General features: G+C 43.2%; 1 long non-coding RNA gene across 3 annotated transcripts; it reads left to right on the top strand.

The window, feature by feature from the left end:
* Positions 1-5,907: 5,907 nt before the first annotated feature.
* LOC149127949 (uncharacterized) lies at positions 5,908-11,307 on the top strand. Of its 3 annotated transcripts, XR_016229642.1 has the most exons (4): positions 5,908-6,308; positions 8,443-8,529; positions 10,201-10,323; positions 10,994-11,307. It is a non-coding gene; the product is annotated as an uncharacterized LOC149127949 (long non-coding RNA). The 3 variants fall into 3 exon arrangements; XR_016229641.1 differs by lacking the exon at positions 10,994-11,307 and having other exon boundaries at positions 5,911-6,308; positions 10,201-10,987; XR_016229643.1 differs by lacking the exon at positions 10,994-11,307 and having other exon boundaries at positions 5,921-6,179; positions 10,201-10,987.
* The last annotated feature ends 336 nt before the right edge of the window (positions 11,308-11,643 follow it).

Below are 11,643 nucleotides of genomic sequence, written 5' to 3' on the forward strand. Positions count from 1 at the left end.
TAGACCCCACCTCCAGGGAAGTCTGATACTGCCCCAATCACATAATATCCAGTGTTTTCATCTGAGATCTCATTAATGTTGGCCTTTTCCCTGATATAATTTTGTATCCTCAGTGAGATGAGAATAAATGAAATAGTCTGATTTTCACCCTTTTTTACCTTGAATTAATTTCTACCTTAAATTTTTTGAAAATCTGGAAACTCTCATAACATGAAAAATGTCTGTGGGTTGAGTTCCCACAGTTGCCAATCTGTTGGATTTTCTCTTCTTTAGGTCTCTTTCAGGGAAAGTTTGGAAGTACAGAATCAATTTAAGAAACCACTAGTGCCACAAAGGTGACAGTTTATGGTAGTTTTTATAACAGTAATTACAGTAGTACTGATACAGATTGGTCCAAAATGGGGTATGTTTAGCAATTAGAGCTAAAGTATGATCATAGTTAACTATTGAATCATAAAACAAGATATGAAAGCTTGAATCTAAGAAACATATTAGTTGAAACAATACACTGTATAATTTTAATTTGTATTTCCTTTTCTATTTATTTATTTTTTATTTGACAGGTAGAGTTATAGACAGTGAGAGAGAGAGAGAGAAAGGTCTTCCTTCCATTGGTTCACCCCTCAAATTGCTGCTTTGGCCGGGACTGCACCAATCCAAAGCCAGGAGCCAGGTGGTTCTTCCTGGTCTCCCATGTAGGTGCAGTAACCCAAGCACTTGGGCCATCCTTCACTGCCCTCTCAGGCCACAGCAGAGAGCTGTACTGGAAGAGGAGCTGGACTGGAAAAGGAGCAACCAGGACTAGAACCTGGTGCCTTACAGGATGCCAGTGCTGCAGGCAGAGGATTAACCAAGTGAGCCATGGCACCAGCCCCTGTATTTCCTTTCTTACAGCAATTTATATTTTAAAGATTGGTTTTTGCAAAACAGGAAGTAAGCTGTAATCCTTTGTTCAGTTTTCCATTCAGATGCCCTTTCCTTCCTTTTCATATCAATGTCTGATTTTATTATCAGGAACCTAAATAATCTGTGGTGTAACTTGTCATTTTTTTTTACCTTGTTTCCTGTTTCTTTAATTTTGTTATAAGAAATTTTGATACTAATAAGTCAGGCAGTTCACATATTTCTCAAATTTTTGTATACTTTCTGTGAACTGTGGAATCACCTTTAGCTTTATTCTGTGTATGTATTCATGAAAATTTACTGAAGAGTCCACAGGCCCAATCCTGTGGACTTGCAGTGATATCCCAGGAGGCAATTTGCTTTAACTGGTGCTCTTTTGCTGATTTCTCAGGATATCAGGGCAGTTAACTAGATTATGGTTTGATATGCAGTGACTCTTACTCTCTTCAGGGCTTCCACATTCAAGATGTATATCAAATCTCATTTTAAGTTCAGGCTGATAGAATGGCCTCTCCTAGAACATTGCTGATCATTGTGACTAAAGAGGGCAAGGAACCAAAAGTGTGCTGTTCTCAGAAGTGAAACACGTACCTTCCACTGTATTTGCTTGACCAGAGTCATTTTTCTGCCCTTCTCTGACTTTTTCCAGAGTGAGAGTGGGAGTATGTGATCCTCTCACAGGAAACAACACTGAAAATGAGTGGGTAGTGGTCCCCACACATGGGTATTTCTCTCCTCTAACATGTATCTTAACCACATTTCATACTCAATAATACAGCCCTAAAGTGCCATCTATTTATCACTATGCACTCAAATGTAGAATCTGAGTGATGGCAGGAAATTATGTTATGTCCAGATATGCCTTTTCTTGATCCGTAGACCTCCGAGTTAAGCAGAAAGTTATCTGTTTCTCTGGACCCAATGTGCAGGCATAGAGCACAAACAGCATAGTCACTGTAAGCATTCAATTTTTAGAATTTTTATTGAAAAGAAAAAGAGGGGCCAGCACTGTGGCAGAGCAGGTAAAGCCGATGCCTGCAGTGCCAGCATCCCTTGTGGGCACTGGTTCAAGTCCTGGCTGCTCCACTTCCAATCCAGCTCTCTGCTATGGCCTGGGAAAGCAATAGAAGATGGCCCAAATCCTTGGTCCCCTGCACCCACGTGGGAAGACCCAGAGGAAGCTCCTGGCTCCTGGCTTCAGATCGGTGTAGCTCCAGCCATTGCAGCCAACTGGGGAGTGAACCGGTGGATTGAAGACCTCTCTCTCTCTCCATCTCTCTGCTTCTCCTCTCTCTCTCTAACTCTGGCTTTCAAATAAATAAATAATTATTTAAAAATGTATTTATTGATTTTTCTTAGAGAAATAAGAAGACAAAGAAAGTTCCCATCAACTACTTCACTCCCCAAATGCCTAAAGTGACTGGGGCTGGGGTTAGGCAGGTAAAAACCTGGAGTCACAAAGTTGATCCAGGTCTCCATGTGACTGACCGTCACTTGAATCATACACTTCCGGCACTAGAAGGAAGCTAGAGTCAAGGACCAGATGTGAGAATCAAACTTAGGCACCGTAATGTAGGACATGGGCATCCTAGTTGCTTTGCTAATTTCCCACTCTGATATGATGATTTTATATTACTTTTATATTCTAATTTATTGAATCATCCTGATAGTAGTTTTCAGGAGATCATCTGGGTCTTGCAGGTGTATATTGTATGCAAATCATAATAATTTTCAATTATTTTTCTCTTATTGACTAATATCTCATATAAAATGTTAAAGGATTGTGATGATGGAGCAGTCTTATCTTCCAGTACTTCCCTGTTAACTCTGATGCTGCCTTTGAGCTGAAATGTATATAGCTTATAAAGCTAAAAAGAATTTACCAGGGGAAGGCATTGTGGAGAAGTAGGTTGAGCTACTACTTGGGATTCACATACCTATCATCATAGTGCCTGGCCTGAGTCCCAGCCTCTGTGCTTCTGATCCATATCTCTACTAATGCATCCTGGGAGACATCAGATGATGGCATAAGTGCTCTGGGCTTTGGTCTTGCCCAGGTCTGGCTGTTGCAGCCATTTGAACCAGTGGATGGAAGATTCTCTCTCTCTCTCTCTCTCTGGCTCAGAAGAAAATAAAATAAATAAATAAACATTTTTAAAAGAATAATGTGTGATATCTCTCTAATTGAGGATTTGTTTTATAAATGGATATGGTATTTAGCCTTTTTTTTTGGGGGGGGCAGGCAGAGTGGACAGTGAGAGAGACAGAGAGAAAGGTCTTCCTTTGCCATTGGTTCACCCTCCAATGGCCGCTGCGGCCGGCGCACTGCGGCCAGCACACCATGCTGATCTGAAGGCAGGAGCCAGGTGCTTTTCCTGGTCTCCCATGGAGTGCAGGGCCCAAGTACTTGGGCCATCCTCCACTGCACTCCCTGGCCACAGCAGAGAGCTGGCCTGGAAGAGGGGCAACCGGGACAGAATCCGGCGCCCCGACCAGGACTAGAACCCGGTGTGCCGGCACCACAAGGCGGAGGATTAGCCTAGTGAGCCACGGCGCCGGCAATGGATATGGTATTAACAACATTTAGTTGCTGTGTTTTTTAAAAATCATGATCTAGTACCACTCTGTTTCTTCTTATCTGGATAGATCATCCTTAGTGCCTGTGGCATCCTATCAGGAATCCCATCAATGATGGGATAGGCTATTCCCAACTCTTCATTAATCAATTCATTTGTTGATGCCTCAAATTGAGCAGCTTCTTGGACAGGAGGCACACCATGAACTACAGCAGCACCTAGTTGAAGACACTGGGTGGCTGCCCCACCCTTTCACTCCCAACTGCCAAGGGCCACAACTTTGTCACATGCAGGCACCTACAGATGCCCACAGCACTGAGGCTAGCCTTCCAACCACTTCCCAGTGTGCCCCTGGCCAGCCGCATGGTGGCCCCACTAGCCTGTCACTGTGATCTCTTAACACAGTCAGAATTCCATTGTTCCTTTCTTGTGGGGAAGGTTAGTTCTAGGTATACAAGAAAAACTTTTATAGTATATTTGCAATTACAACATTAACACAGATGGAATATATTTCCATTGTGTTTTTCTTACTGTCAGCATACAGAGCACAAAATAGGCTTCATCTTACATTAGAGACACGTAAAACACACTGAGAGAATGGATTCCCTATTTACCTGTTTTGTGACCCAGAGCTGAAATGCTGAAGACAAATGCTCTGTAAAAGATATTGGTGTCAAAAGACCAGACTGTTATGTCCACCCAATGTGAGTAACAGCATCTGGACAATGCTCAGAGGACCCTGTACAGGGATGTGATGCTAGAGATCTAGAGCAGCCTGCCATGCTGGGGTGAGTGACACTCCCCAGTCACACCCAAATCTACCTATTTCATCTCATTTGATAAGCAAGTAGCTACCTTATAAGGGGTAATTCTGTTTAGGTATAGGATTTGAGTCCATGAAGGATGTGAGTATCCACATTCTCCAGCAAAGGATTTAAACTGGCCCTTCTGTTGCACAACTCCTGAACCCAAGCCATTGTCTTTCAAAGAACTTGACTTAATGATGACAAATTCCTTCTTCCTTCCTTCCCCTCTTCCCCTCTCTCTCTCACCCCTCCCCCTTTTCTTGCTTTCTTTGAAAGGAACAGTTAGAGAGCTCTCCCATCTGCTGGTTCACTCTCCAAATGACCACAACAGCTGGGTGTGGGCCAGACTGAATCCAGGCACCTGGGACTCCATCTGGGTCTCCCTGACATGGGTAGGAGGGTCCCAAATATTGGAGCCAACTTCTGTTTTCCCAGGTGCATTAGCAGAGAGCTGGATTGGAAGTGGAGCAGCCAGGACCCACTGCACACAGAGATTTAATCTGCTGGGCCACAATGCCAGCATGAAGTACAACTAGACTAGATTGTGTTTGAAGAACTGCCTGCTACAGTTGTTTCTCCTCAACCCTTTCCTAATTATAATCAGTCCCTCTCTTGTGAGATCTCCAGGGCACCCCCACCCCCCAAATGACCATATAAATACTCTCAGCTTTTCCAAACCTCCAGACTGAGTGTAGGCGGGGAGTGTTTTTGTATTTGCCCACATATATAAATACCCTCTTTTCAGTTGAGTTTCTGAAGAGGATAAATGTTTCCCCTCCTCCCTCGGTGCACTTGTCTGTCTCCCAGCACTCCCCACAGTGCGGCAGAAATTGTAATATTCAAAGAGACCAGAACTGCCTGGCTCTAGAATGCTACACAGGAAACAGGGGACTAGGAATACAGCGTGGGACTGAAAGAGCCCTTAGGAGGCATGAGGTGGAGTAGAGAGCTGGAATTCCAACCAGGGAAGAGACGCAATTCAGGGGTAGGCTAGGAAGAGAAAGAGGGGTGAGGGGTAAGTTGTTAAAGTATTTGCAAAGTCAAAAACCCAAGGGGCTTAGCAAGATGGGGAGGAACAAGTACGTAAGGGCTAAGTTGGAAAGAGGTGAGGGACCACCAGAGTCTGCAAGTGATTACGGGGTAAGTTTAGGGGACCCAGAGGGTGACCTTCAAACAGTGGCCTGAGCCCCAGATTAAAGTAGGGGTAGCAGGGAAGTGTAGGGGGCGGGGCATCCCGGGTAGAGACTGAACGGGCTCCCAGAATCTGCAGCGAGTGGAGAGAGAAAGGGGGCAGAAGGCAAGGGGTTCAGCAGCGGGGGAAGCCCTGGAAAGATGCCGGGGTGGCTAAGGGTTGGGACGGGGATGGTGGGGGAGGGGGGCTCCTGGAGAGCACACGAGTCGTGCAGCCGGAGCCTATGTCCACGGGACGGACCTGTATCGGCCATCCGGGTCGCGGGCGGGAACCCCGGAACCGTGGCCGCATAGCCACTTCTCCTGCACCGGGGGACCTTGGGGCGGGCTCCACCGCGCCTCCCTGAGGGACTGGAAGGAGGAGGGCTGGCGGGAGAAACAACCCGTTGACTGACAGCAGGTATCGCCCAGGAGCCTGCAACCTGAGCCGCCGGCTGTCCCGCGCAGGTGCCGAGCAGCACCGTCCTGGGAACTTGGAAGAGAGAAGTGACGCAAGCGCGCCGGGTTTGCCGGCTTCTCCGCGCAGGCGCAGCAGAACTGGCGAAAAGCGCGCGGCGGCGGTCCAGTGGCCGCAGGAGCCTGGCGTTAAGGATTCTTTTCCCTCCTAACAGGTTCCTGCGTTAGCAGCCGTGAGGTGGTCTCCAAGTTGGAGCCAGGAATAAAGCTGTGATGGTGGAAGAAGCCCTCAGCCTGAGCCTCTCAGGTCCGTCAGCGCCTTCTGAGTCGGAGGCTGGGACTAGGAGGAGTCAGCGGGTGTGCTGCGCGCTTCTCCCGGTTCCTCCTGCGCTCCCGGTCTCGAGGAGAGTTGGTTCAGGCATCTGCAGTCTCCATGGTAGACTCTCCTGTGTGCATCCATCCTCCTTGTGTTCTGTTGTCACTGACTGTGCCAGTGTTTTATTTTTTGTCTGCACTTTGTTGAAACGGGTTACTCCCGTTAGTCCTGGAATCCTGGTCCGAGTCTGACCTCTATTTCCTTCTCTGACCCTGTTGGATACCCTTGTACATAAAGACAGTCGTGTGTGGTGCTATAATAGTTTTACTTGGATTTTAGTCGTTTTATTGTCATTATCCCCCTTCATGTTGATCCTCAGTTTCATTCAAAGCTGCTGTGAAATTCTGTTTCCCAACCACAAGGTCCTCTCTGACTTCTGATTGGATTTGCTTTTAGCTTAGATCTCAGCAGATCCCCAGTCAGGACGGACACTTCACCCAGGTCTTCCCAGGTGACCAGGCTACATGCTGATGGGTGCTCTAGCTGTAGTCACGCCTTTCTTGTTGTGCATGCTGAGGACAGTCCTGCAAATCACCCTCCCACCTCCACTGCTGCCCTTTGGGAAAAGCACGTTAGCCCTAGTCATGGCCTTTGAGGATCCCCCAAATGCAGTCATGAGATACATACCTGCAATACAAGAATAAACAGATTTAAAGGGAAATAAATGCTTATTTGTGTTTTGTAAAAAATTAAACAAAGGCGAGGTAGCTATTCTTCCCTCAGAATTGACTTAAAGATAATTTTTTTAGAGACTGAGAAAAATCAGTTGTTTTAAGAGATTTAATTAAGTGTATTTAAAAGCTATACTTTTTTGTATATTTCTGTCAACTCACATATATAAAGTGAAAACTAGTGTAAGGGAGCTGGCAGATCGTAGTAGGAGACATAGTCACCTCTCTCCATGGGTTTATAGATGGAGTACAGCAAGGAAACAGGGGTAAGAAACAGAAAAGAAGAAAACAAAAGTAGGACCTGGACATGGAAGCTTTAGTTATTCAAACTGGATGCCCCAAATATTGATGCTCATTTTTTAATTTTTCACCAAGCTGGGAAGATATGATCCCAAAGCACTGGTCCTGTCCTGCAACTGCTTTGTATCAGACAAGCATCTTGCAGAGTATCTCTGCTCCCCAGAGTATCTTTCAGGCAGTTGGGAGGAGACCCAGGCTCCGAGAGGGATCAGGAGTGGGTTGAACGGGGGAGGTATATATTTGGACAGAGCTGAAGCCAGGCTTACTTGGGAAGGTAGTGACTTCAGGGCCTTCTTCCTGAGCCTGCGTGTCTCAAAAATGAGGTCAAGGGGTAGAGGGAAGGAGTGACTGGGAATGATGGGACTCACTGTGAGTGCAGCATGGATTATGGATGAGGCTGCACACATTCTGTCCACACTGTGCGTCTGATCTGTCTCCTGAGGTGGAGCAGTTTCAGTACCTGGTCACCTGGTTCAGGAACCACCAATGGCAGTGGGCAGGACCTCATTTGCTTTTGCTTTCTGAGATGTGTGCAGCTGCTCCTGTGACTGGACTAGGGTTCTGATTTCTCTGCCTTTCTTGACCACCACTCATACAGTGTTCATCAAGATCCTTGCATATCCCCTGGTCTCCAGATGAGACATGGGGATCATTTTCCTGATGAAGAAATTCTGTATTTATCAGTGAGTAGCATAGTTCTCTCTTTTACCAGGGTTGCAGATATACTGTTAGTGTCCAGGAGATCCAAACATGCTCAAGCTGCTTACGTGTGAACTTGGCTTACACACTATACATTTCTTGACACTGCAAGCTAAGCAAGCCTGCCAGGCGTTGGGTGGACAGAAGCAAGTGGGTTGTGAATCTTGCATGGCCTATCCCAGAGGAATCAGCAGAATGCCAAAGTGAGACAGGAATGAGTAGAGCAAATTGGGGTCAAGGAGAGATCCTGTACGGTATGGCTGGGTGCAGAGATAGCAGGATCTTGCTGGGCAGAAAGATCTCACAAGTGCTATCATCCCTAGCCCCTGGTTCCCTACCTGCAAGTAGCCACCGCTGCACCGTCGTTTCTTTGTCTTTTTCCACTCTACCTTCTATATATCTTTTTCCTCTTTGGTTTGGCTTTAGCTTTTTCCAATTTTTCTAATTTCTTAAGGTAGAAGGGTAGTTTACTGATATCAGATATTGTTTTTAAAATATCCCCCATTCACTGGTTTACTCCCTAGATGCCCACAACAGCCAGAGCCAGACCAGGGTGAGGCCTAGATCCTGAAACTCCATTCCTGTCTCTCTCATGCACGGAAGAGACTCAGGTACGTGATCCATCACTTGTGTGCACATTTTCAGGAAGCTGGAATATTGGGCAGAACCAAGGCTCAAATCCAGGACATGGACATTTAAAGGGGCATTTTAACCACTAGGCCAAATGTGCGCCCCTAATTTTCTCTTGTGATCCTTCATAATCAGAAAATACCTCTTGTGAGTTCAGTCCTTTTAACATTTATTTAGTCTGTTTTATGACTTAGTGAATCTTATATGCATTTTGGCTTTTCAGAGTTCAGATATAAACAAGATAATATATTTGCCTTTCTGTGCCTGACTTGTGTCACATAATATAATATGCTCTATTCATGTATCTTGTCATGTGACAGAATTTTCTTCTTTTTCAATCTGAGTAGAATACATTTTAAGTCCATTCATGTGTTGGTGAACATGTTCATGGTTTTTATGTCTTATGTACTCTACATGGGAGTACAGCTATATCTTAAATATAATGGTTTCATGTTCAAATATATACTTAGTTTTGGAATTAATAAATCCAATGCAAGTTCTATGTTATGTTTTTAGAGGAAACTTCATACTACTTTCTAAGCTGTCTGATTTAATTTACATTTCCAGAGACTATTGTACTTATGAACACTTACTATTTTGCATCTTTTTGATAGTAGCTATTCCATCAGGTGAAAAGTGATACATTATTTTTGTTTTATTTGTGTCTCATCATTAATAATATCAAAGATGTTTTCATATGTTGACCATTTATATATCTTCTACTGAGAAATGTCTATTTGGTTTCTTTTCTTATTTTAATAAAGATATTTGAGTTATTTTGAGTACTTAGATTCCCTTATACATATTTGTTGTTAGCCTCTTACTTTCTAATGTGTGGCTTTTCTCTTCACTTTGTCATTTATCTTGCAGTATAAATATTTTTTAATTTCCTATAATCCCAGTAATCTGTGTTTCTTTTAATGCCTGGCTTTTGGAATCACATCCAATAATTCATTTTCTGGACTGATGTCTTGGGACTTTTTCCTGTTCTGTTAGTACTTTTCTAGTTTTAGATTTTATATTTGAGCATGAAATCTATTTTTTAGTGATTGCATATAAATATTTAGATGTAGCCAATTTATTTTGCATGTGGATGGCACTTTTTTTCAGCAGGATTTGTTGAAGAGACTACTATTACTACATTTTATGTTTACTACATTTATGTACCTTATTTGAAAATCAGTTAATTGTCAATTTTTAGGTTTATGTCTGGGCTTTCTGTCCTATTCCATCAGTCAATGTTTCTGTTTTTGTGGCAGTACCATGCTGTAGCTTTGTAATACATCTAGCTTTGGTGTTTTTGCTAAAGATTGTTTTGGTGATTCTTAATCTTTCCTGTTTATACAAATTTTAATATTTTTTTCTGTTTCTGTGAAGAATGACATTAAAATTTTGATTGGGATTGCATTAAATATCTACATTGTTTTGTGTGGGTAGGAAGGACATTTTAACAGTATTATTTTTCTGATCTATGAACATGGACTAGCTTTCCATTGTTTCTGCTGTCTTCAATTTCCTTTATTCGTATGTCACACTTTTGAGTATACAGATCGTTCTCCTTATTGGTTAATTCAATCATAAGTAGTTTTATTTTATGATGTTTAAATGAGGGCTTTATTTTAACTTTATTTATTTATTTATTTATTTGAAAGGCAGAGTTACAGAGAGGCAGAGGCAGAGAGAGAGAAGTCTTCCATCCACTGGTTCACTCCCAAAATGGCTGTGGTGGCCAGAGCTGGGCTGATCTGAAGCCAGGAGCCAGGAGCTCCTTCCAGGTATCTCAAGTGGGTGCAGGGACCCAGGGTCCTGTGCCATCTTCTACTGCTTTCCCAGTCCATAGCAGAGAGCTGGATTGGAAGTTGAGCATCTGGGACTGGAACTATTGCCCATGTGGGATGCTGGCACTGCAGTCAGCAGCTTTCCCCCTATACCACAGTGTGGCCCCCCACAATGTATTATTAATTACTTCTTTAATCCCTGTCATTTCCTTTTCTTGCTGATTTTCTTATTTAGTGTTTTTCCTAATTTGTTGAGCTATAACATTAGATAATTAAATTGTTTATTTGATATCTTCTTTTTTGTTCTGGTGGTATTGTACTACATTTTGCTACATCCTATTAGCTTTGTATGCTGTTTCCTTATTTTCTTCAAGGTATTTTTAGCTTCCCTCTTTAGTTTTTCTTTGATCCTGTAGTTATTTAGGGTTGTATATGGCTTAGTTCCTACATATTTGTATATTCTCTAATTCACCTATTATTAATTTCTATTTTCAGACCACTAGGGTGTGAAATTATACTTGATATGATTTTAATCTTAAATTTGTTGACATTATTTTTGTGGCTTAATGTATGACCACATATATTCTATGTGTACTTTGGATGACTTTTGATTTTATTGTATTGTTCTTGGACAAAATATGTTTTTTTTTGTTTGTTCTTTTTCTAGATTTTATTTATCCCAAAAGTTACCTTTAGCAAGGTCAGAAGTACTTGTCCTTGGGAGCTTCCAGTTTTGTCATGAGGTCTTTGACTCTAATAAATCTTGCTTTTAAATCTCAAAAAATTATTTTGTATTTATTTATTTGGGAGGCAGAGCTACAGAAAGGGAGAGACAGAGAGAAAAGTCTTCCATCTGCTGGTCCACTCCCCAAATGACTGCAATGGCTGGAGCTGAGACAATCTGCAGCCCAGAACCAGGAGCTTCTACCAGGTCACCCTCACGGATTCAGGGGCCCAAGCACTTGGGCCATCCTCCACTGCTTTCCCAGGCCATAGCAGAGAGTTGAATCAGAAGAGGAGCAGCCAGGACTAGAACTGGCACCCACATGGGATGCCTGCACCATAGGTGGAGTCTCAGCTCACACCATAGCACCAGCCCCCAGAATGTTTTGTATATGTCTGGTAGGACCATTTGTTCCTAATGCATAATTCAGTCCCAATGTTTTCTTGTTGATTTTCAATCTAGATGATCTATTGTAGAAAATGGGGATTTGAAATCCCTGCCTTTATTGTGTAATAGTCTGTTTTCCTTTAAATTTCTTATATGTATTCCTGTGTGTTAGAGACAGAGAGATAGTCTGAGTTTAGGTGTATGTA

The sequence above is a fragment of the Oryctolagus cuniculus genome, chromosome 2, assembly GCF_051225735.1.
Source record: "Oryctolagus cuniculus isolate XC-2025 breed Fujian yellow rabbit chromosome 2, ASM5122573v1, whole genome shotgun sequence".
Lineage (NCBI taxonomy): Eukaryota > Metazoa > Chordata > Mammalia > Lagomorpha > Leporidae > Oryctolagus > Oryctolagus cuniculus.